At 44.8% G+C, this 26330-nt stretch overlaps 1 long non-coding RNA gene across 1 annotated transcript; it reads right to left on the bottom strand.

The window, feature by feature from the left end:
* Positions 1-15924: 15924 nt before the first annotated feature.
* On the bottom strand, positions 15925-17475 carry LOC124028960. The gene is made up of 2 exons (XR_006837693.1): positions 16772-17475; positions 15925-16592 (listed from the first exon to the last, which is right to left on the bottom strand). It is a non-coding gene; the product is annotated as an uncharacterized LOC124028960 (long non-coding RNA).
* Between the last annotated feature and the right edge of the window lie 8855 nt (positions 17476-26330).

Here is a 26330-nt window from a genome sequence, read left to right as displayed (position 1 = left end):
GAGTCTGTGAAGGAATAAACCACATGGGAAAATGGGTAAGCAGGTTAGATTTGAAAAAACAACGATTTCCACAAAGTCAAATGAATGTATTGTTATAGGTTTCATGAGGCTTGTATCTAAAACCAAGCAGATTATTTTAAGCTTATTTTATACATCACTTGGGGTCTCTATAAGCTACAACACGAGGTCCTAAATCTAGCATGAAATTGCATCCTAGCTGTGTGGGTTAATAGTGTCAAAATGTTGGCCATGGGGTAAGTTGAGCCAATGGCTACCATACCCCATACAAATGATTATTACGTTATGTCAGTTTTATGCATATGTATAGTATTTCTGCAATGTGTGATGCATATGAACAAACATAAGCAGGGGTCTAGCTCCCCTTGAGGTTCTTGATAGACCAGCCAAGGAAGTGACAGAAGGGAAGAAGTCCATTTGAGCAGCAGCAAGAGATGAAAATAATGAACTGAATGACACTGAAGAGGTGCATTGACAAAGAAGAAAACAGACATGAGAATATGAGAATCTTCACTGTGAAATATTCTCTAAACGTGTGAATTTAAAAATCTGTACAATGGTTACCAAAACCTGCAGGCTTCTCCTTCACCGCAGCCAACATGAGTAAAACATTTAAACGTGTTAACCCTCGCAAGGCTGCCGGCCCAGACGTTATCCCTAGCCACGTCCTCAGAGCATGCGCAGACTAGCTGGCTGGTGTGTTTACAGACACATTCAATCAATCCCTATCCCAGTCTGCTGTTCCTAAATGCTTCAAGAGGGTCACCATTGTTCCTGTTCCCAAGAAAGCTACGGTAACTGAGCTAAATGACTATCGCCCCGTAGCACTCCCTTCCGTCATCATGAAGTGCTTTGAGAGACTAGTCAAGGATCATATCACCTCCACCCTACCTGACACCCTAGACCCACTCCAATTTGCTTACCGCCCCAATAGGTCCACAGATGACGCTAATCGCAATCACACTGCACACTGCCCTAACCTCATATGGACAAGAGGAATACCTATGTAAGAATGTTGTTCATCGATTACAGCTACGCATTTAGTACCCTCCAAACTCGTCATTAAGCTCGAGACCCTGTGTCTCGACCCCGCCCTGTGCAACTGGGTCCTGGACTTTCTGACGGGCCGCCCCCCAGGTTGTGAGGGTAGGAAACAACATCTCCACCCTGCTGATCCTCAGTCCTCTCCTGTACTCCCTGTTCACCCATGACTGCATGGCCATGCACGCCCCCAACTCAATCATCAAGTTTGCAGACGACACTACAGTGGTAGGCTTGATTACCAACAACAACGAGACGGCCTACAAGGAGGAGATGAGGGCCCTGTGTGGTGCCAGGAAAATAACCTCACACTCAACGTCAACAAAACAAAGGAGATGATCGTGGACTTCAGGAAACAGCAGAGGGAGCACCCCCCTATCCACATCGATGGAACAGTAGTGGAGAAGGTGGAAAGTTTTAAGTTCCTCGGCGTACACATCACGGACAAACTGAAATGGTCCACCCACAGACAGCATGGTGAAAAAGGCACAACAGCGCCTCTCAGGAAACTGAAGAATTTGGCTTGTCACCATAAACACTCCACCCACAACCGTAATTCTCCAGAGGTAGTGAGGTCTGCACAACGCATCACCGGGAACTACCTGCCTCCAGGACACCTACACCACCCGATGTCACAGGGGAAGGCCAAAAAGATCATCAAGGACAACAACCACCTGAGCCACTGCCTGTTCACCCCACCATCATCCAGAAGGTGAGGGTCAGTACAGGTGCATCAAAGCTGGGACCGAGAGACTGAAAAACAGCTTATCTCAAGGCCATCAGACTGTTAAACAGCCATCACAACATTAGTGACACATGTAGCATTTCGCTACACTCACATTAACATCTGCTAACCATGTGTATGTGACCAATAAAATGTGATTTGATAGGTTTCACGCTGTACTGTCATTTGCAAATGGCTACAGAAGCCTATAGTTTGATCATCCAAATTTCAGCAATGCAAGGTTATAAGGCCTGCATTTCATAAACTTCACTGTGGAAAAGATGAAAGTTGATATGCTTCAGTTTGAGGCCTCATGGTTTCTCATGTCTCCAGCGATCATGAGGTAAAATATATATATTTTTTAATGGTCACTTGTATTTACAATCCCCTTATCCAAACAGCTTACTCTTATCAATGTGTAAATTACACTGCATGGAGAATGGTGTTATTTCTATAAGAATGAAGTAGATGTGGAACCAACAGGTTGCTCGACCTTTTATTCATTGTTTCATTGCATGTAAAGGTGGTGGAATTAAGAGAGAATTAAGTCAAGGTCAGAATACATCTGTAAACACCTCAGACACAACTTCATTTCTTTCATCTCCACCCCAAACTATTAGTGGTTAATAGCATGCTATTCTTATGCTTACGTTCAAGGTCAGAATACGCATAGAGAGGAAAGTGCACAGAAAAAGGGAATGACCCACTGGGCACAGAGCTCAGTTCAGCGTCTAGTTTTAAATTACATTTGGTTGAGTTGTCAACTAACGTGAAATCAAAGTGAAATCAATACAAATATCTCCATGTCATTGGATTTAGATTAACAGTTGGGTGAAAAAAATACGAAATCCCTTAAGTTGAAGACTTCTTGCAAATCAAGTCCGTTTTCTCCGTTGATTCAACATCATCACATTGAATTTTGTGGTTGAAATGACGGTGTGGTGAAACTTGATTCAAACAGTTTGTTCCCAGTGTGTATGTTCCATTTACACCTGCTTTACCCTCTAACTATTTATGTTCCTAGATAGAAGAGAGGTTGACCCTCTCGGGAACAAGGTAACAATGACATACCAAGAAATCACCAGAAACCAAGGAAACATTCATCATGGACTAAGGGCCAGTACCTCAAGGTAAACAAATGCTTGCTGCCCTTCTCTACAATGACTTAGAGGTTGATCCAAAAAGGTTGAACCAAAAGGGAAATGCATAAATACACAGAAAATACCAGGAAATCCAGGAAACACAGGAAATATGAATAATATAATTGGCCCTGAGTCATCAGGCGAAGTGTGGGAAGTATGAGTGTGAGAAATGTAGGCTAAGACTGGCACAGCACCTGAACAGGAAATGACTCAGAGTACAATGGACTGCATGAGGAGATTCTCAAAATAATGTTGTGCTTTAAATGAATTCCCACAACTATGTGTGCGTGCGTGTGTGTGATTGTTTCAGCAGCGCTGGAGGCTGACTCCTGGTGCTCACTCACATACACACACACGCACGCCTATGCACACGCACACACATTGCAAATACAGTCTCGTGCAAAGGCACACACAAACTAAAAGGAATGACTCCATCAATAACCATAATGTGATGATTCTCCTATCTCACAGTTTCAATGACAACATTGCAACCACAACCTTGAACCAATGAACAATGACCCACAAATGGCAGTTATAGAGACCGGGGGGTTCTGATGGAAATCCCTGTGTGTCTGTCAGATTCTAGGAGGTGTATGTTGGCGAAAACCAGTTTCCAGGAAGTGACCATTAAAAACAGATGGGTCATTGGGGAAAAGCCCCTGTGGGGGGGAAAGTCATCCGTCTGGCTCTAAGGTGACACGCAGGTATGGGTGATGAGCCTGGGTGTAACGATGACGTTTGGCACTGGTGGGTGCGGGGTGAGTCACGACTCCATTGAGGGACTACATGGGTAAAATGATCCACCTGTTTCCACCTTTGTCTCTGGTTCTGACTAAAAGTGGGCGCCTACTGGGAATGTAATTGTATCTCAGAGGACGATGCAGACTGAATGTCAAGTCATAGAGAGAGCCACACACTTGGCTGAGATAAACTGTCAGTAGTCTCGGTAACACAGAACGAAATTTGGTAGTCTGTCCCCGAGAGGCTACACTGTCAGTAGTCTACACCTAGCCATCTACATCTACACCTAGCCAGCTTTGTTAATTGAAACTGTTTATACACTGATTACAGTTTTACTAGTTGAGAGAGAGAGAGAGAGAGAGAGAGAGAGAGAGAGAGAGAGAGAGAGAGAGAGAGAGAGAGAGAGAGAGAGAGAGAGAGAGAGAGAGAGAGAGAGAGAGAGCGAGAGAGCGAGAGAGCGAGAGAGAGAGAGAACTGATGGATCAAATTTACCATTTCTGATTGTTTTACCTTTCAATATTCAGCTAAATTATTGAGACAATATATTAATCCCAATGAAAATATGGCAATCAAATGCCCCTTAAACTAGTCAATTGCAACTTGGGCATGTTGGGCCCCAAAATAGAAAACTACATGAAGAATGCATGGCATGGACCGTATTTAAATTGGAGCTCCAATCTTGTTTTTATTGGTGGATAAATATGCCACGAGCGCATCATAGCACCACACACACACACACACACACACACACACACACACACACACACACACACACACACACACACACACACACACACACACACACACACACACACACACACACACACACACACACACACACACACACACACACACACACACACACACACACACACACACACACAGCTACCCCACTGTTAGTGACATATCCACGTACTCCTACCCCGCAGCGACTATATGACAGAAATAAATAAATAAACGTTTACAGACATATAGTACATGAATGCGTTACATGTCACACACACAACATGCAGACAGACACAGTCAATTACACATTTTCACTTTATCTCTCTAACACTCTCTCTCATGCACATACTCACTCAAATACACACACACAAAATACCATGGGGAGAGGCACCAAACCTCATAAAGGTCATCCTTACAGTAACATATCACACATACACAAACATGCACACACACACACTCACAGATACACACACATGCAGGGCTAGAGCCTTATTGAGAAATAAATAACACTTTTCAACCATTGATCCCCTGAAATGAAATGGATTCTAAAACCCTAAACCAACTTGAAATATCACCACAACATGTTGTAATGGACATGGAAGTAACGCAGGGTCCCTAGCAAGCCAAGAACCACTTTAACCAGCCCCAAACAGAAATGCTCTGTCCACAGCTAGGGATGGACAGGTCATCTGTAGCCAGTATGGGCCTGTATGATGTTTTTGTGAGTGTTTTTTTGTTGCACAGAATGACTATTATTTGGCAAAGAATAGGGGTTTCAAGTTGTAAAAAATTGGATGGGAAGATTGAGGGAAAAAATGGGCCTGTGTGTTAGAAATGCCCAAGATGATTTTGGGACCCAGTCCTCCCCTGTCCACAACCCTCACCAGGATACCCCCATTGGTATAGTAGGCCAGGCCGCTATCAAGGCTATAGGGTCATTATAAACTGTGTCAGTAAGGCTATAGGGTCATTATAAACTGTGACAGTAAGATCACAGGCATGGGGGATTGGCATTACATGACTGGCACTGCAAGTATCATATCAGCTGACATGCAATTATACTAACATCAATACAATGACATTTTCCATGTGTGACATGTCATCACCTTTGAATAATAACAAAGTCCTATGAACAAACAAAGTCATTATTTGCAGAAGAGCTCTCGAGTGAAGGGGGAGGGGCTTAATGTTTGCATTCTACAGTGGACTTGGAAAGTATTCAGACCTCTTCCCTTTTCCACATTGTATTATGTTACAGCCTAATTCTGAAATGGATTCAATAAAAAAAATCCTCATCAATCTACACACAATACCCCAGAATTGTAACGGATTTCTTCCGCTGAAGGAGAGGAGGACCAAAATGCAGAGTGGTCAGAGTTCAACATGTTTAATCAAGACCATACACGAGAACACGACAAAATACAAAACAACAAATGTGAAAACCGAAACAGTCCTATCTGGTGCAATGACACAAAGACAGAAGACAATCACACACAAAATACCCAAAGAACATGGCTGCCTAAATATGGTTCCCAATCAGAGACAACGACAGACAGCTGCATCTAATTGAGAACCAATCTAGGCAACCATAGATATACAAACACATAAATCCCCCATGTCACACCCTGACCTAACTAAAATAATAAAGAAAACAAAGATAACTAAGGCCAGGGCGTAACAATAATGACAAAGCGAAAACAGGTTTTTAGATTATTTTTTATTTTTTTATTACAAACAATAAATGGAAATACCTTATTTAAATACGTATTCAGGCCCTTTGCCATGACACTCTAAATTGAGTACAGGTGCATCATGTTTTCATTGATCATCCTTGAGATGTTTCTACAACTTGATTGGAGTCCACCTGTAGTAAATGTAATTGATTGGATGTGACTTGGAAAGGCACACACCTGTCTATATAAGGTCCCACAGTTTACAATGTATGTCAGAGCAAAACCAAGCCATGAGGTTGAAGGAATTGTCCACAGAGCTCCGAGACTTGATTGTGATGAGGCATAGATCTGGGGAAGGGTACCAAAATATTTTGGCAGCATTGAAGGTCCCCAAGAACACAATGGCTTCCATCATTCTTAAATGGAAGAAGTTTGGAACCACCAAGACTTTCTATAGCTGGCCGCCCGGCCAAACTGAGCAATCGGGGGAGATGGACCTTGGCCAGGGAGGTGACCAAGAACCCAATTGTTACTCTGACAGAGCTCTAGAGTTCATCTGTAGAGATGGGAGAACCTTCCAGAAGGACAACCATCACTGCAGCATTCCACCAATCAGGCCATTATGGTAGAGTGGCCAGACAGAAACCATTCCTCAGTAAAAGGCACATGACAGTCCGCTTGGAGTTTGCCAAAAGGAACCTAAAGGACCTCAGATCTTGAGAAACAAGATTCTCTGGTCTGATGAAACCAAGATTGAATTCTTTGGCCTGAATGCCAAGCGCCTGAGCAAACCTTGCACCATCCCTACGGTGAAGAATGGTGGTGGCAGCATCATGATATGGGTATGTTTTTCAGCACCAGGGACTGGGAGACTAGTCAGGATCGAGGAAAGATGAACGGAGCAAAGTACAGAGAGATCCTTGATGAAAACCTGCTCCAGAGCACTCAGGGACCTCAGACTGGGGTGAAGGTTCTGTGAAAATAGCTGTGCAGCGATGCTCCCCATCCAACCTGACAGAGCTTGAGAGGATCTGCAGAGTAGAATGGGAGAAATCCCCAAATACAAGTGTGCCAAGTTTGTAGCGTCATACCCAAGAAGACTCAAGAATGTAATTGTTGCCAAAGGTGCTTTAAAACAACAAAGTACTGACAAAGGGTCTTAATACTTACAGTGTATGTAAATGTGATCTTTCATTTTTTAAATTGGCATACGTTTCTAAAAACCTGTTTATGCTTCTCGTCAAGGTGTCTGAATACATTCTGAATGCACTGTACATGAGTTAGTGCGTTTGTCTCTGACTGTGTGTGTGTGTGTGTGTGTGTGTGTGTGTGTGTGTGTGTGTGTGTGTGTGTGTGTGTGTGTGTGTGTGTGTGTGTGTGTGTGTGTGTGTGTGTGTGTGTGTGTGTTCATGTATGTAACGGTGCCACGGCCATCGTCTCTCAACTGTCAGCACCACTTGCTCTCTGATGCCACATCACTCTCTACCTGCCCCTGGGGTCGGCGGCCATTAATGTCTGTCCCTTGCACCTTGGCGGAGCGCAGCGTGTTGAGAGGGGAGAAGAAAATAAATGTGGCAGACGCAAGCCGACCTTCAACCATCTGGTTGGACTAATGAGTAGGGGGCGAGTGCCCCCTTCTTCTCCTTTTCCCTGCCCTACTTCCTGTTTGTGCGCAAGATCGGCAGCTCTGGGATCCACACACACTATTCTGAGCTATCAACTGTGTCACCCAACTAAACATCTGACCCGCTAAAGTGGGGCTCTCCTTTCCATCACCTAAACTCAAGCTTAGATGTCTCTATTAACATGCCGTGACATCACACACGTTTCCATGGAGACAGCAGAACCCTTCACCCGGGAGGGGGGCGCGTTCTATTTGATAATGACTTGACTGTACATTGACTGTACACCATGTCAAAACAACAGCTCCAAGGTCGGAATGATTGACAGGGAAAGTTGACCAATCATACGTGGCCTTGGATGATGGTGGCTGTGTCACTACAAACCAAACCCCACTTGGCCAGAGAAAAGGGAGTTGGCTTCTATCAGCACAGCAGTGATCAAACGAGTTGGGGACATGGCAGCGTAACCTTTTCCTGACTTTTTACTGGGGCCGTCTGGCTTGACCAGTGGTGTGTGTCGTCATCCTGTGTCCTAAGCAGGATAGTGTGTGTCGTCGTCCTGTGTCCTAAGCAGGACAGTGTGTGTCGTCATCCGGTGTCCTAAGCAGGACAGTGTGTGTCGTCGTCCGGTGTCCTAAGCAGGACAGTGTGTGTCGTCGTCCTGTGTCCTAAGCAGGACAGTGTGTGTCGTCGTCCTGTGTCCTAAGCAGGACAGTGTGTGTGTATGTGTTTGTTGGGCTAACTGGTGTCCTAGGCAGGATTATACAGTATGTGTATGGCTGTCTGTGTGTGTGAGACCATCCGGTGTGGCCAGCGGCGTGGCCTGTCCACCCCATGGCCCCTGGCAACCATGTATGTTTCAATGACAAGGTCACTACCAAAGGTTGGTCTCTCTCGCTCTCTCTCTCCCTGTGGGGATGAATGCCCTTGAAATTCCCTGAATATGCCCATGACATGTTATTTTCCATAATATGTCCAGGTAAAAGAGACTCAACTCTATACTCTTCTGGAAGGTTGGTGACCTGTGGACTTCAGAGTCTTGGGAATTCCAAGACGGACGTTCAAGAAACTCTGTGTTCACTCCTGATGGGCCCATCTGCAACACAATGAGTAGTCATGGGTTGACAGTCATTGGACAACTATTAGCCTATACCTGCGGGTATCCCCTCTCTTTGTCCTGTCGTCACAGCAGAATAGGCTGGATAACCTCTGCTGCATCCAGATTGATATGAGAACTGGCTATGTTCTACGACACCCATTTGCACTTTCTGACTTAATAAGGAGATGCATTCCATCCTTTTCATTGGAGCAAAATGTCTTTCCTTCATGTGGCCAAGAGGGACTCGGAGCTGAAGATTACCAATCAACTCCTGATCCAACTGAGCCTTACATGTCACGTTTTTTCAGTTGAAGTGGAACGCACACACATGCATGCTGTCACATACGCACAAACACTACTCTCAATGAGTTAGAAGTTCAAAAGGGACGTTTCCAAATCCTTTCAGAGCGAAATCTAATCAGTCCCCTGGCTTGTTGCCTATGTCTTTAGTATAGAGACAAGCAGCCAAACTTCAACTTCCTTGTTGTTTCTAAACAGGGGCAACAATGTTATGTCCCAATAATCTTTACACTACCATAGTTTACTATAGAAAATTACATTACTTACTATATAATTCTGGAGTAAAATGTAGTATACTGTTATATACCTCAATCATGTGTAGTATTTAATATAGAATTGTGTTGTATACTGTAGAATGCTATAGTAAATACTACAGTATACTACAGAACGCAAAAACACTACAGTATATACCACAGTATTAAATCTGTGTATACCCTGCCCATTCCTCTCCCCCATATCCCAATTTGTGCCACCCATAAATGAGAAACATACATGCCAAGAATAGACCATATACAGTAGTGTTCCTTACCCTACAGGTTATAGAAAAGAGCAGAAGCTCTGAACTAAATTTGCTCTTTAAAAAAAAAAGTGTTTTATTTATTTCACCTTTATTTAACCAGGTAGGCTAGTTGAGAACAAGTTCTCATTTGCAACTGCGACCTGGCCAAGATAAAGCATAGCAGTGTGAACAGACAACACATAGCTACACATGGAGTAAACAATTAACAAGTCAATAACACAGTAGAAAAAAAGGGAGTCTATATACATTGTGTGAAAAAGGCAAGAGGAGGTAGGCGAATAATTACAATTTTGCAGATTAACACTGGAGTGATAAATGATCAGATGGTCAAGTACAGGTAGAGATATTGTCCAGTGGGTTTTATTAAGGACAACGCCCTACTACTATGTCTAAGATAAAATAAAACACTATATAGTAAACAGTACAGTAATGTCCACAAAACCGTACAGTAAATACTACAGTATATTAGTCCTCAAAAACAGGACAGTAAATATTAATATTACTAGTTAGAAAACATACAGTAATTACTATAGCATACAGTACCAGTCAAAAGTTTAGACACACCCCATTCATTCAAGGGTTTTTCTTTATTTTTCCTATCTTCTATGTTGTAGGATAATAGTGAAGACATCAAAACTATGAAAGAACACACAAGGAATCATTTAGTAACCAAAAAGTGTTCAACAAATCAACACATTTTTGATTCTTCAGTAGACACCCTTTGCCTTGATGACAGCTTTGCACACTTTTGGCATTCTATCAACCAGCTTCACCTGGAATACTTTTCCAACAGTCTTGAAGGAGTTCCCACATATGCTGAGCACTTGTTGGCTGCTTTTCCCTTCACTCTGCGGTCCAACTCATCCCAAACCATCTAATTTAGGTTGAGGTCAGATGATTGTGGAGGTCAGGTCATCTGATGCAGCACTCCATCACTCTCCTTCTTGGTCAAATAGCCCTTCCACAGCCTGGAGGTGTGTTGGTCATTGTCCTGTTGAAAAAACAAATGATACTGCCACTAAGAGCAAATCAGATGGGATGGTGTATCGCTGCAGAATGCTGTCATAGCCATGCTAGTTAAGTATGCCTTGAATTCTAAATAAATCACAGTGTCACCAGCAAAGCATCATCACCCCCCTCCTCCATGCTTCACGTTGGGAACCACAAATGCAGAGATCATACATTCACCTACTCTGCGTCCCACAAAGACACAGCGGTTAGACCCAAAAATCTCAAATTTGGACTCATCCGACCTAACAAGAGATTTCCAACGATCTAATGTCCATTGCTCGGTGTTTCTTGGCCCCAACCAAGTCTCTTATTCTATTGGCGTCGTTTAGTAGTGGTTCTTTTTGCAGCAATTCAACCATGAAGGCTTGATTTAAGCAGTCTCCTCTGAACAGTTGATGTTGAGATGTGTCTGTTACTTGAACTCTGTGAAGCATTTATTTGGGCTGCAATCTGAGGTGCAGTTAACTCTAATGAACTTATCCTCTGCAGCAGAGGTAACTCTGGTCTTGACTGACCTTAATGTCTTAAAGTGATGGACTGTCATTTCTCTTTGCTTATTTGAGCTGTTCCTGACATAATATGGACTTGGTCTTTTACCGTATACCCCCCTACCTTTGTCACAACACAACTGATTGGCTCAAACGCATTAAGGAAAGAAGTTCTACAAATCTACTTTAACAAGGCACATCTGTTAATTGAAATGCATTCCAGGTGACTGCCTCATGAAGATGGTTGAGAGAATGCCAGAGTGTGCAAAGATGTCATCAAGGCAAAAGGGTGGCTACTGAAGAATCTAAAATACATTTTGATTTGTTTAACACTTTTTTGGTTACTACGTGATTCCATGTGTTATTTCATAGTTTTGACATCTTCACTATTATTCTACAATGTAGAAATGAGTAGGTGAGTCAATCTTTTGACTGGTACTGTATGCAAACTAGTTTTTACTACAGTATTTATACTATAGAAAACTCTAAATACTACAGTGTACTAGTCATGTCTGCAACACTACAGTAAATACTCCAGTAAAGTCTGCAAAAACACAGTGAATACTATAGTATTTAACCATAGTATACTATAGTATTTTTCATGTGGTGTTGTGTTGAAGATATGTATTGCTTTCAACCACACAAACAGCAGCCTTGACTGTCTGTTCCCCTCCACCTACCAGGAATTGAAGTGTTGACCATTAGTCTTGGCAGTCACAGGGCGATCGTGTAGATTGGTAGTAGTGAACTGTCTTGCCACTGGGGTGACAAGGGGAGGCAGAGCTGCTATAAAACACAGGGTGAAACCAATGTGTCACTCTCACTCGGCCAAAGAGGAAGAAATGATTAGTTTCCTTCAGACAAGTCCCTCACTCCACAACCCAGCCAGCAAGCCAGACATTTAGATGTTGCCACCGTAGCTGTGTAACCCGAGACGTCGGTCCCTGCCCGCCACCGTCAGTTTGAAAAACTCAGTGTGTGTCCTCGCTAGGACAGATGACACGCGCCGCCGTCTAAAAGCACACGGTCGATAATCAACGCCTCAGTGTCTTGCGTCACTCTCACATTGACCTGAGAACAACCAAGACCAGTCTTGACCGGTTGTGGCTGTTGATAAAGGCTTTGGCGCCACCCTGTGACAACTTTTGGTATGATACCTAACATGTTGAGGGATGGGAAGAAGAGCATGTGAGAGGGAGCACCTGTTTAGGGAGTAATGCTTGGGCCCAAAAGCAGTGGGCCACAGTAGGGGTGGAGGACAGGGCAAGCTGTTAACTGTAGAGACATGTACTGTTTGTAAAGATGAGGGGAACAGCTGCTCAAACACTTCTCTGCACCCCTCGGCCATTATATTATATGACCATGCATGTAAATCTCTACTTCCACTCAATTGAGACGCTGCGTTCTGTCACTGCTCTCATGGTAAAATAATTCACCCACAGTAACAGACTGAATTTATGTATGCTAATAGTGTCCCTTATTTAACACGTGGGGAATAATTATGCAACAGACAAGCCTCCACCCTGTGCTATTTTCATGGCAGCTGACAGATCTGTGGCTAACGAAAACGTATTTCTTCGACATTGGACACGCAGTTCACCTAGTGGATGTAAAGTGTTTCTCATACAGTATAACGTAATTCTCCTGGATGAGCTGGCCAATCAGCGGTCGAGAGATTGTGTTGGCCAATCAGCAGTCTAGAGGGTGAGCTGGCCAATACTCCCATGAATAGTATTACCACACTGGAGCAAAAAACACATTTGAAGGCATCTACAAATAGGTGTTTGACCAATAAACTGTAATGTGTCTGTGGATACCACTCTTATACTGCTCAATGTATTTATACACCTGCCCCCATCCACCCCTTCCCCAATACACATGTAAATATTGGACTATAAATTGTGCTTTCATGTATTATACTTAAGCCAAAATTCAGAACTTGATTTGACTGGCATCCACCCACACCATTCGGTTGTTGGAGTACACCCACACCATTCGGTTGTTGTACACCCACACCATTCGGTTGTTGGAGTACACCCACACTATTCGGTTGTTGGAGTACACCCACACCATTCGGTTGTTGGAGTACACCCACACCATTCGGTTGTTGGAGTACACCCACACCATTCGGTTGTTGGAGTACACCCACACTATTCGGTTGTTGGAGTACACCCACACTATTCGGTTGTTGGAGTACACCCACACTATTCGGTTGTTGGAGTACACCCACACCATTCGGTTGTTGGAGTACACCCACACCATTCGGTTGTTGGAGTACACCCACACTATTCCAGTACAGAAAATCTTCCCTTTATCAAACTTAATTACCATTTTTGGAAGGAAAATAATTTCACTCATATTGTAAATAATTATAGGTCATATTATGTAGAAATCTGAAAACATTGGACAGTTACTTTGACAACCTCATTAATGTTTAAATGTCAATATTCAATCACTGGCAAATTAAACTGGCCTGTTAACAGAACTTGATCAGTGACTTGGTTGGAAGATGTTTCTACATCTGTATGGTAAACTAAAATAATTGGATTGGATGAGATATGGACAAACTAGAGCAAGTTACCAGTTATTTCCTCTCAACTCAGTGAACACAGGAGAAAGGAGAGCTTGGGATGCAGTGAACACAGGAGAAAGGAGAGCTTGGGATGCAGTGAACACAGGAGAAAGGAGAGCTTGGGATGCAGTGAACACAGGAGAAAGGAGAGCTTGGGATGCAGTGAACACAGGAGAAAGGAGAGCTTGGGATGCAGTGAACACAGGAGAAAGGAGAGCTTGGGATGCAGTGAACACAGGAGAAAGGAGAGCTTGGGATGCAGTGAACACAGGAGAAAGGAGAGCTTGGGATGCAGTGAACACAGGAGAAAGGAGAGCTTGGGATGCAGTGAACACAGGAGAAAGGAGAGCTTGGGATGCAGTGAACACAGGAGAAAGGAGAGCTTGGGATGCAGTGAACACAGGAGAAAGGAGAGCTTGGGATGCAGTGAACACAGGAGAAAGGAGAGCTTGGGATGCAGTGAACACAGGAGAAAGGAGAGCTTGGGATGCAGTGAACACAGGAGAAAGGAGAGCTTGGGATGCAGTGAACACAGGAGAAAGGAGAGCTTGGGATGCAGTGAACACAGGAGAAAGGAGAGCTTGGGATGCAGTGAACACAGGAGAAAGGAGAGCTTGGGATGCACCGCATCTTTGTGGTAACCAACAAGGGTTGGCAGTACAAGGACTTTGCCCAATATGTTAAAAATGTATTACATTTGTATAGTACTTTTTGTAGAATCTCAAAACACTTCAAGAGCAAAAAAACATAAGCAATAATATCATTAAAGGTGAACCAAGAGGCTTTGAAAGCTGCATCCTCTGAAGATGGAGGTCAGTTCATGGCTTGAGGTACAGTATGGCAGATGGTGAGTCTGCTGAGAAAACTGATCTCTGACGCACTAGGCTAACCTGGTCACAGAGCATTTTGTATTATTCTGTACATAAATCCCAGACACTCCATTTAGTACATGTAGCTTTTTGTAAGGTACAGTACGTATTAATTTGTGGATGTACATACCCCTTTGTATGACATGTCACAAATTACAATTCATGTTAAATTCTAGCAAGGGGTTAAATTTAGGCATTAAGTTAAACGCTTATGGTTAGCCAACAATGTATAGTAGTTGAAAAGTTGCTAATGAACTAAAATGCTGAAGTTGTCCGTGATATTCAAACTCACCTTTAGGTTGCTAGACATTTGATATATACACACTTCATTTTAGCCTTAAGTAAACAAAACAAAAGTAAAATCTCCTAATTTGAGTGTCCTGGAATTTCGACTATGTTACATCTAGTCTAGGAAACCAGGCTGACTAATGCAATGTAACCTTACTCCATACTCGCAGAAAAGGATTCCAGTACAACCTACTCTCACTGGCTGTTTTAAAGTATCTGTCCTACTACAACACCAAAAGGCTTTTCAGTCATCCATGAAGGGAAGAGCATGTCTGCTCTCAACCCTAACTGAAGGAGGCCTATAATAGAAGGCTGTAAGACATGTGGACAATCTCAATTGCATACCCCTCTTCCTCAAAACCCATTGGATGAGAAAGCCAGAGGTCCCACTCCTCTGACCTTCAATAGATTTGAGACTGCTATTGAGCCCTTTCCATGATGGTGGTGGAGTCTATTTCTGGAATCTCTAAACAGAGTAATACAGAGGGCATGTAAGTACACCTCTGTATGAGGGGGGAGATCAATTTGTAGGCTAGCAATAGTGTTTGATGAGGGAATAGTTTCTTACTCCCTTTATGAAAGGAAATACAGGGAGTTGTCTCATACGAGGTTGTTACCATCTTGTCATTGTCCTAATGCAGTCATGTTTATCATGGGTGAGCACTGACAGCTAAACCTTACCATTCAAATCCCCTCAGAGCTCCATAAAGCAGGGATGGGCAAAAAACATTCTGAACTCGAGGGCCACAGTCGCTCACAGGTCTGCGATTCTACTAATATAGCCATTGAGCTATTTTGATGCAAATCAAAACATTGACAGGGTGGCGATGTTGGCAGTAATAATAACTGTAAACAACTAATGGGGATTCGCGGTCAGTAATCACTAGATAGCTGGCTAGACATCCAAAAAAAAGTTCTGCCTTGAGTGACCAACAAGAACTGCTGACAACCAAATTTTGAAATTGCACCATGTGCATTCTAACTCAGTTCTTAAAAACAGAATCTGGCAACATATTAGTTGAAATACCAACATGTGAAAGCAGAGTGACACTAAAGAGCTTCAAAGTACAGAAAACTATTAACAAAGTGGAAATGTCAGACTTTTATTCACAAGAGCATATAACTAGGAAGTTAGGATCTCAACAGGTCCAGACACATACAACACATTTACACCAATGTTTTTAAACAAACGTTTACATTAAGTAATCAAAAATGGATTGAATATATTTGCTATGGGTAACATCTGTAATGAGTGAATATTACCCAAACTTGCATTTGGTAACATGATTGCTAATCAAGTCAGTATTATCCATTAAGTGTACATTAGAACTGCAACACTACATGTGAAGTGGACTTGAAACCTTACTTCCTTCCTCAGTCATCCGCACGTGTCCATCAATCTGGCAACAGCCGAGCTGATTGCAGTCAGGTAGGAGGCAAGTAGGAGTGACCTGAAAAAGGCTCGCACAAGAGTAAATACAGCAGATGGCCGTGAACACATCTGGGTACTGTGTATACAACCAAGTCGACCAAAGGCAAATTACTCCATATCTATGAGACTACACCTGTAGTGAGGTCAATGAAATGCAACCAAATGAAGTCAAATTGCACCATAGAACCTGGATGACTCCACTACCTGCCACGTTTACCTGTTGGTGACGCAGGTTTACCTGGGATACCTTAGCGGTGGACTCAACTTCACCGGAAGCGACGCTGTGAACGAGCGCCCCCTACTGACAGGCAGCGTCCGGTGCGTCGCTGTGAGGACAAGGAAAGCCCAAAATGTAACATGATTGTGCAATAGACCATAGTCAAATGAAATTCAAAATACATTTGTTAACGTTTTTAAATTAAACGTTTTCACAAAATAAAAAGGCAGTAATTAACTAGAGTCTTATTTACAATAGACATCTTATTTACAATAATCTTATGCACACCTTGGTTTGCGAGGTTTAGAGTCAATGCATTGGTCAGCTCTGCCACAGACTGGTTCAAGCCTGATCAACATGATTCAAAATGGAGATACATTTCGTCGAAGTCCCTCTGTTGAAAGTCAAGAGAACTTTCACACGCGCTCCTGGGTGAAAGAGAGGCGCTAGAAACAAATGAAACTGGGTGCGACTTGAACTGGTTGGAACTGGTGTCGATGTGCATGTCGTCGTATACCATGTCCATCAGATACTGGGTTGTGTTCTTTGGCGCCATTGCGCCGAGTGGTCGTGTAATTCTGCCGATATTCTCGGTCGTCATATACGTCATCTCTTCGCCGTTGTCGGTCAAAAGTTGTTCTTGGTTGACCAGTTTAGTGAGTACCCTCTTCTGTTCGTAACGAATGTATTTTTTAAGAGTGGCTTTGACAAGGTTGGTGCGCCACCGTTTCAGGCCTTCCTTGGAACTCAAATGGAGAAGTTTCCTCAGTCTGCACTTTGAAAGTTTACCAGATCTTCTGGAGCAGCATGGTTTCAGTGCTTCGAATTCCACTTCAGTTTCCATGCTGTCCAAGCACATTTCAAAAATGTTAAAAAAATAAATCGTGTCTGTGAGTTAGCCGTTTGTAATATCAACTCAGCCAGCTAAATTAGCTAGATAATTCACTATACAGCTGGGTAAAGTCAACTGAATCAAAATAAAATGTTCGAGGATAAAATTCAAAATGCACTTAACGTTACAATGATGCGTGTCTTACGACCAAAAATGTAGTCAAAAGATTAAAAAGCCACGATCCATCAGTATCACAAATGGAATGAGCCGTAAAACGTTGACAGCATCTCGCTATCTTCTGAAAAAGGAAGTTCCCATGATCCTTTGGAGTAAAAATATCTTCTTCTATGAGGTTTAACGGCGGTTGGCATCCAATTTTCTGCATTACCGCCACCTACTAGAGTGTGTGGGAGTGTAGTTCGAAGGTAGGGTGTTTATTGCTTGAAAAAAGGCAAATGTATTAAATAAACAACATACCTTCGAACACTACACTCACTAAATTCAAAGTCATATCAAATCAAGTTAACACCACCCTACTCCAATAATTACATTCCTACCTCGTGCCATCATCCTGAAAGGATGGGACATCACCACTTAACACATCCTGTAACTCTTCTGATGTCAAGTCTCACACACCCACATACCTCCTCTGCAGCTGCCACCACGACCTACATTTTCTGGGACTTCCATTCCATCCTACAGTACAGTTGATAACTTAATTTCTACAAATGCTAAAAATCCAATTTCTATTGAAACGTATGGCACTGTTTGGCTTATCCCTCTGTACTGGTATAGCTCAAATAGTCTCAACACTCCTCCCCATTAACCCATCATCCTCTACTTTCTTCACTGTCTCAGAACTTCTGCTCTACTCTAACCCTGGAGACCTCAACCTGCCTCTCTCGCACGGGACATGTCTGATCCCCAGCTCCATGGGCACCCCTATAATTAACACATTCCACTACTTTCCCCAATACTACACATTCCTTTGTCTCATGCCCTTCTGCACACCTTGGCCCCTCCCTCCTACACATGTCCATAAGCTTGACACCTATGACATCGTGATGTATTCCGGTTTGTACAGGATCATTTATATCTCTAACTTCACTTTGTCGGGCAAAGACTCAACTTCAAAACTAAAATGAACAGACAATGACTCTTCTGTTTCCCCACTCGCCACCCTGTCTGCGTCACGTCAAACGACAAACATCACATACACCGGGAATCTTTCCCTCAACTGGTCAACTTTTATATTTACTGCTACCCCAGTTATCACTCCTTTCATTGGTATTGAGAGAGAGCAAGACAATTCATGTTCTTTGCCCCCATTTGTTTTACTCTGAGCTCCTTCACCCTCTGACCAACAGAAACACAAACAATTATCACTAGACCCCGTCTGGTTACCTCACTGATTCCACATTACAATTATCACTAGACCCATCTGGACCCTCACGTCTAGACCCCGTCTACCTCACTGATTCCACATTACAATTATCACTAGACCCCGTCTGGTTACCTCACTGATTCCCATTACAATTATCACTAGACCCTGTTCTACCCTCACTGATTCCACATTACAATTATCACTAGACCCCGTCTGAGTTACCCTCACCGATTCACATTACAATTATCACTAGACCCCGTCTACAGACCACCTACTGATTCCATTACAATTAACTAGACCCGTCTACACCTCACAGATTCCACATTACAATTATCAGCAACACCTCACTGATTCCACTGTATCACTAGACCCCGTCTGGTTACCCTCACTGATTCCACATTACAATTATCACTAGACCCCGTCTGGGTCACTAGACCCCTCTGGTTACCTCACTGACCACATTACAATTATCACTAGACCCCGTCTGGTTACCTCACTGATTCCACATTACAATTATCACTAGACCCCGTCTGGAGCCCGTCTTACCCTCACTGATTCCACATTACAATTATCACTAGACCCCGTCTGGTTACCCTCACTGATTCCACATTACAATTATCACTAGACCCCGTCTGATTCCACATTACAATTATCACTGGAGCCCCGCCCTCTGATTCCACATTACAATTATTACCCCTCACTGATTCCACATTACAATTATCACTAGACCCCGTCTGGTTACCCTCACTGATTCCACATTACAATTATCACTAGACCCCGTCTGGTTACCCTCACCGATTCCACATTACCCAACTCTTTTTTTCACCCACTGTGAAACCACAAATCAATCAGCCAAAAGGCAAGAGTCCACTTTTTCCATAAACTTCACTCCTACTGTCACAGACTCCTCTTTCTCCTGATCCTCGGTGCATACCTCGGTCCCCGATAACTTCACCACACCTACCACCTCCGATACTTCACCCTCATTCACTTCCATTTCTCCTCCTGTCTTCAGCTCCCTCTGCTTATCTACTTTTTCCCACCATTTTTATCTGACTCAAGCTCACCCTCTTCTTCCCTCTCTCTCTTAGACCTCCTCTCCCTCTCTTTTCCCCTTCATTCCTCCTACGTTTTCCAAGAATACGTCTCCTTATGATAATACTGCACTACTCCTGACAACCATCTTGTTCTTGCTTTCTCTAGGGACTCCCTTACCACTCGGAGTAAAAACAGTCGACTTCTCTGTAATGTAAAATTATTAGCGCCACAGGGTCGTCACTAGTTACCACAGCCACAAAGTCATACACCTAGTGTATTTCTACAATTTATCTTCTTAAAATGTGATTTAAAACCTAACCTTAAATGAAGTAGCATGCTCAGATTCCTAATGACGTCTCAGATTTCATTATTTGCAAACAGGGACAGTTTGCTGCAAATAAGACACACCGATTTGGCATTGGAGAAATAAACTCCCTATTTCAGGACCCTGTCTTTCAAATATAATTCGTAAAATCCAAATAACCTCACAGATCTTCATTGTAAAGGGTTTAAACACTGCTTCCCATGCTTGTTCAATGAACCATATACAATTATGGTTGTGGAACGGTCCTTAAGACACTAACAGCTTACAGACAGTAGGCAATTAAGGTCACAGCTATGAAAATGTAGGACACTAAAGAGGCCTATCTACTGACTCTGAAAAACACCAAAGGAAAGATGCCCAGGGTCCCTGCTTATCTGCATGAACTTGCCTTAGGCATGAGGACTGCAGATGTGGCGAGGGCAATAAATGTCTGTACTGTGAGATGCCTAAGACAGTGCTACAGGGAGACAGGAAGGACAGCTGATCGTCCTCGCAGTGGCAGACCATGTGTAACAACACCTGCACAGGATTGGTACATCAGACATCATCACACCTGCAGGACAGGTACACCAGGAACGCACAATCCCTCCATCAGTGCTCAGGCTGTCCGCAATAGGCTGAGGGCTTGTAGGCCTGTTGTAAGGCAGGTCCTCACCAGACGACCTCGGCAACAACGTCACCTATGGGCACAAACCTACCGTCGCTGGACCAGACAGGACTGGCAAAAAGTGCTTGTCACTAACGGTTTTTGTCTCACTGGGTTGATGGTTGATTTGCGTTTATTGTCTAAGGAATGAGCTTTACACAAAGGCCTGTACTCTGGAGCGGGATCAATTTGGAGGTGGAGGGTCCATCATGGTCTTGGGCGGTGTGTCACAGCATCATTAGAAGGAGCTTGTTGTCATTGCAGGAAATGTCAATGCCATGCGTTACTGGGAAGACATCCTCCTCCCTCATGTGGTAACCTTCCTGCAAATTCATCCTGACATGACCCCTCCAGCATGACAATGCCACCAGCTATACTGCTCGTTCTGTGCCGATTTCCTGCAAGAAGGCATGTCAGTGTTCTGCCATGGCTAGCGAATAGCCCGGATCTCAATCCCATTGAGCACGTCTGGGACCTGTTGATCGGAGGGTGAGGGCTGAGCCATTCCCCCAACTTGCAGGTGCTTTTGGTGGAAGAGTGGGGTAACATCTCACAGCAAGAACTATCAAATATGGTGCAGTCCATGAGGAGTTGCACTGCAGTATTTAATGCAGCTGGTGGCCCACTGGAGATACTGACTGTTACTTTTGATTTTGACTCCCCCTTTGTTCAGGGACACATTATTCCATTTCTGTTAGTCACATGTCTGTGGAATCCTGTTCAGTTTATGTCTCAGTTTTTAAATCTTGTTATGTTCATACAAATATTTACACATGTTAAGTTTGCTGAAAATAAACGCAGTTGACAGTGAGAGGATGTTTCTTTTTTTGCTGAGTTTATGATCAAATTAACACATAGTGTTATGCAGGTGAATGAGGACCCAAAGCGACTTGGCGAAAACAGAGTCTTTAATCAGTAAAATAATTCTACAATCATAAGGCATAATTCCACTCGTAATGACGAGAACAGACTGGAGACTCGATCAAGAACTGCAGGTTGCCTCGGGGAAGGCACTTGAACGTAGCAGACTCAGACACCTGCTCACCACGCAGCATCTGAGGGAAACACGGACACGACAGGGCGATACACAGACACAGCACGGTGAACAATAGACAAGGATCCGACAGGGCAGAAACGGAAAACAAGGGGAGAAATAGGGACTCTAATCAGGGAAAAGATAGGAACAGGTGTGGGAGGACTAAATGATTGATTAGGGAATAGGAACAGCTGGGAGCAGGAACGGAACGATAGAGAGAAGAGAGAGAGGAAGGGAGAGAGAAAAGGGAACGAACCTAAAAAAGACCAGCAGGGGAAAATGAACAGAGGGAAAAGCAAAATGACAAGACAATCTAAGACAAAACATGACAGTACCCCCCACTCACCGGCGCCTCCTGGCGCACTCGAGAGAATCCTGGCGGCAACGGAGGAAATCATCAATAAGTGAACGGTCCAGCACGTCCCGAGACGGAACCCAACTCCCTCTCCTCAGGACCGTAACCCTCCCAATCCACTAAGTATTGGTGACCCGTCCCGAGAACGCATGTCCATGATCCTACGTACCTTGTAAATAGGTGCGCTCTCGACAAGGACGGGAGGGGGGAGGGGAAGACGAACGGGGGTGCGAAGAAAGGGCTTGACACAGGAGACATGGAAGACAGGATGGACGCGACAGAAGATGTCGCGGAAGAAGCAGTCGCACAGCTGACAGGATTGACGACCTGGGAGACACGGAACGGACCAATGAACCGCGGAGTCAACTTACGAGAAGCTGTCGTAAGAGGAAGGTTGCGAGTGGAAAGCCACACTCTCTGGCCGCAGCAATACCTTGGACTCTTAATCCTACGTTTATTGGCGGCTCTCACAGTCTGTGCCCTGTAACGCAAAGTGCAGACCTCACCCTCCTCCAGGTGCGCTCACAACGTTGGACAAACGCTTGAGGCGGAGGGAACGCTGGACTCGGCAAGCTGGGATGAGAACAGAGGAGGCTGGTAACCCAGACTACTCTGAAACGGGAGATAACCCGGTAGCAGACGAAGGAGCGAGTTGTGAGCGTATTCTGCCCAGGGAGCTGTTCTGCCCAAGACGCAGGGTTTCTGAAAGAAAGGCTGCGTAGTATCGACCAATCGTCTGATTGGCCCCTCTGCTTGACCGTTAGACTGGGGATGAAACCCGGAGAGAGACTGACGGACGCACCAATCAAACGACAGAACTCCCTCCAAAACTGTGACGTGAATTGCGGGCCTCTGTCTGAAACGGCGTCTAACGGGAGGCCATGAATTCTGAACACATTCTCGATGATGATTTGTGCCGTCTCCTTAGCGGAAGGAAGTTTAGCGAGGGAATGAAATGTGCCGCCTTAGAGAACCTATCGACAACCGTAAGAATCACAGTCTTCCCCGCAGACAAAGGCAGACCGGTAATGAAGTCTAGGGCGATGTGAGACCATGGTCGAGAAGGAATGGGGAGCGGTCTGAGACGACCGGCAGGAGGAGAGTTACCCGACTTAGTCTGCGCGCAGTCCGAACAAGCAGCCACGAAACGGCGCGTGTCACGCTCCTGAGTCGGCCACCAAAGCGCTGGCGAATAGACGCAAGAGTGCCTCGAACACCGGGATGACCAGCTAACTTGGCAGAGTGAGCCCACTGAAGAACAGCCAGACAGTGGGAAACAGGAACGAAAGGAGGTTACTAGGACAAGCGCGCGGCGACGCAGTGTGCGTGAGTGCTTGCTTAACCTGTCTTTCAATTCCCCAGACTGTCAACCCGACAACACGCCCATAAGGAAGAATCCCCTCGGGATCAGTAGAAGCCACAGAAGAACTAAACAGACGGGATAAGGCATCAGGCTTGGTGTTTTGCTACCCGGACGGTAAGAAATCACAAACTCGAAACGAGCGAAAAACAACGCCCAACGAGCTTGACGGGCATTAAGTCGTTTGGCAGAACGGATGTACTCAAGGTTCTTATGGTCTGTCCAAACGACAAAAGGAACGGGTCGCCCCTCAACCACTGTCGCCATTCGCCTAGGGCTAAGCGGATGGCGAGCAGTTCCTTGATTACCCACATCATAGTTGTGTTCAGATGGCGACAGGCGATGAGAAAAATAAGCGCAAGGATGAACCTTATCGTCAGACTGGAAGCGCTGGGATAGAATGGCTCCCACGCCTACCTCTGAAGCGTCAACCTCGACAATGGTGTCTAGTGACGTCAGGAGTAACGAGGATAGGAGCGGATGTAAAAGCGTTCTTTTAGAAGATCAAAAGCTCCCTGGGCGGAACCGGACCACTTAAAACACGTCTTGACAGAAGTAAGAGCTGTGAGAGGGCAGCAACTTGACCGAAATGCAGATAAACTGCGATAGAAATTAGCCGAAACCTAAAAAGCGCTGCAACTCGACACGTGACCTTGGAACGGGCCAATCACTGACAGCTTGGACCTTAGCGGAATCCATCTGAATGCCTTCAGCGGAAATAACGGAACCGAGAAAAGTAACGGAGGAGACATGAAAAGAGCACTTCTCAGCCTTCACGTAGAGACAATTCTCTAAAAGGCGCTGTAGAACCGTCGAACGTGCTGAACATGAATCTCGAGTGACGGTGAAAAAAAATCAGGATATCGTCAAGATAGACAAAAACAAAGATGTTCAGCATGTCTCTCAGAACATCATTAACTAATGCCTGAAAAACAGCTGGCGCATTGGCGAGACCAAACGGCAGAACCCAGTACTCAAAATGCCCTAACGGAGTGTTAAACGCCGTTTTCCACTCCCCCCTCTCTGATGCGCACGAGATGGTAAGGCGTTACGAAGGTCCAACTTAGTAAAGCACCTGGCTCCTGCAGAATCTCGAAGGCTGATGACATAAGGGGGAAGCGGATAACGATTCTTAACCGTTATGTCATTCAGCCCTCGATAATCCACGCAGGGGCGCAGAGTACCGTCCTTTTTCTTAACAAAAAGAACCCCGCCCGGCCGAGAGGAAGGAAGGCACTATGGTACGGCATCAAGAGACACAGATAAATAATCCTCGAGAGCCTTACGTTCGGGAGCCGACAGAGAGTATAGTCTACCCGAGGGAGGAGTGGTCCCCGGAAGGAGATCAATACTACAATCATACGACCGGTGAGGAGGAAGGGAGTTGGCTCGGGACCGACTGAAGACCGTGCGCAGATCATGATATTCCTCCGGCACTCCTGTCAAATCGCCAGGTTCCTCCTGAGAAGTGGGGACAGAAGAAATGGGAGGGATGGCAGACATTAAACACTTCACATGACAAGAAACGTTCCAGGATAGGATAGAATTACTAGACCAATTAATAGAAGGATTATGACATACTAGCCAGGGATGACCCAAAAACAACAGGTGTAAAAGGTGAACGAAAAATAAAAAAAAAAGAAATAGTCTCACTGTGGTTACCAGATACTGTGAGAGTTAAAGGTAGTGTCTCAAATCTGATACTGGGAAGATGACTACCATCTAGGCAAACATGGGCGTAGGCTTGTCTAACTGTCTGAAAGGAATGTCATGTTTCCGAGCCCATGCTTAGATCCATGAAACAACCCTCAGCCCCAGAGTCAATCAAGGCACTGCATGTAGCACCCGAACCGGTCCAGCGTAGATGGACCGACATAAGTACAGGATCTAGATGAAGAGACCTGAGTATTAGCGCTCACCAGTAGCCCTCCGCTTACTGATGAGCTCTGGCCTTTACTGGACATGAATTGACAAAATGTCCATCAAATCCGCAATAGAGGCACAGGCGGTTGGTGATCCTCCGTTCCCTCTCCTTAGTCGAGATGCGAATACCTCCCAGCTGCATGGGCTCAGTCTCTGAGCCAGAGGAGGGAGATGGTTGCGATGCGGAGCAGGGAAACACCGTTGGCCTTGAGCTCTCTTCCACGAGCTTGGTGACGAAGATCTACCCGTCGTTCTATGCGGATGGCGAGAGCAATCAAAGAGTCCACACTGGAAGGAACCTCCCGAGAGAGAATCTCATCTTTGACCACTGCGTGGAGTCCCTCCAGAAAACGGCGGGCAGCGCTTCCGGCTCGTTCAGTCACTAGAGGCAGCAAGAGTGCGAAACTCTATAGAGTAATCCGTTATGGATCGATCACCTTGGCATAGGAAGCCAGGGCCCTAGAAGCCTCCCTACCAAAAACTGAACGGTCAAAAACCCGAATCATCTCCTCTTTAAAGTTCTGGTAATTGTTTGAACAATCAGCCCCTTGCCTCCCAGATAGCTGTGCCCCACTCTCGAGCCCGGCCAGTAAGGAGTGAAATGGCGTAAGCAACCCGAGCTCTCTCGCTAGAGTATGTGTTGGGTTGGAGAGAGAACACAATATCACACTGGGTGAGAAAGGAGCGGCACTCCGTGGGCTGCCCGGAGTAGCAAGGTGGGTTATTAACCCTAGGTTCCGGAGGCTCGGCAGGCCAGGAAGTAACAGGTGGCACGAGACGAAGACTCTGGAACTGTCCAGAGAGGTCGGAAACCTGAGCGGCCAGGTTCTCCACGGCATGGCGAGCAGCAGACAATTCCTGCTCGTGTCTGCCGAGGCATGGCTCCTTGGATCTCGACGGCAGTGTTACGAGCGTCTGTAGTCGCTGGGTCCATTCTTTGGTCGGATC

The sequence above is a fragment of the Oncorhynchus gorbuscha genome, unplaced genomic scaffold (assembly GCF_021184085.1).
Source record: "Oncorhynchus gorbuscha isolate QuinsamMale2020 ecotype Even-year unplaced genomic scaffold, OgorEven_v1.0 Un_scaffold_5124, whole genome shotgun sequence".
Classification (NCBI taxonomy): Eukaryota; Metazoa; Chordata; class Actinopteri; order Salmoniformes; family Salmonidae; genus Oncorhynchus; species Oncorhynchus gorbuscha.
The sequence above is the reverse complement of the archived record's forward strand: the minus strand, read 5'-3'. Positions and strand labels throughout refer to the sequence as shown.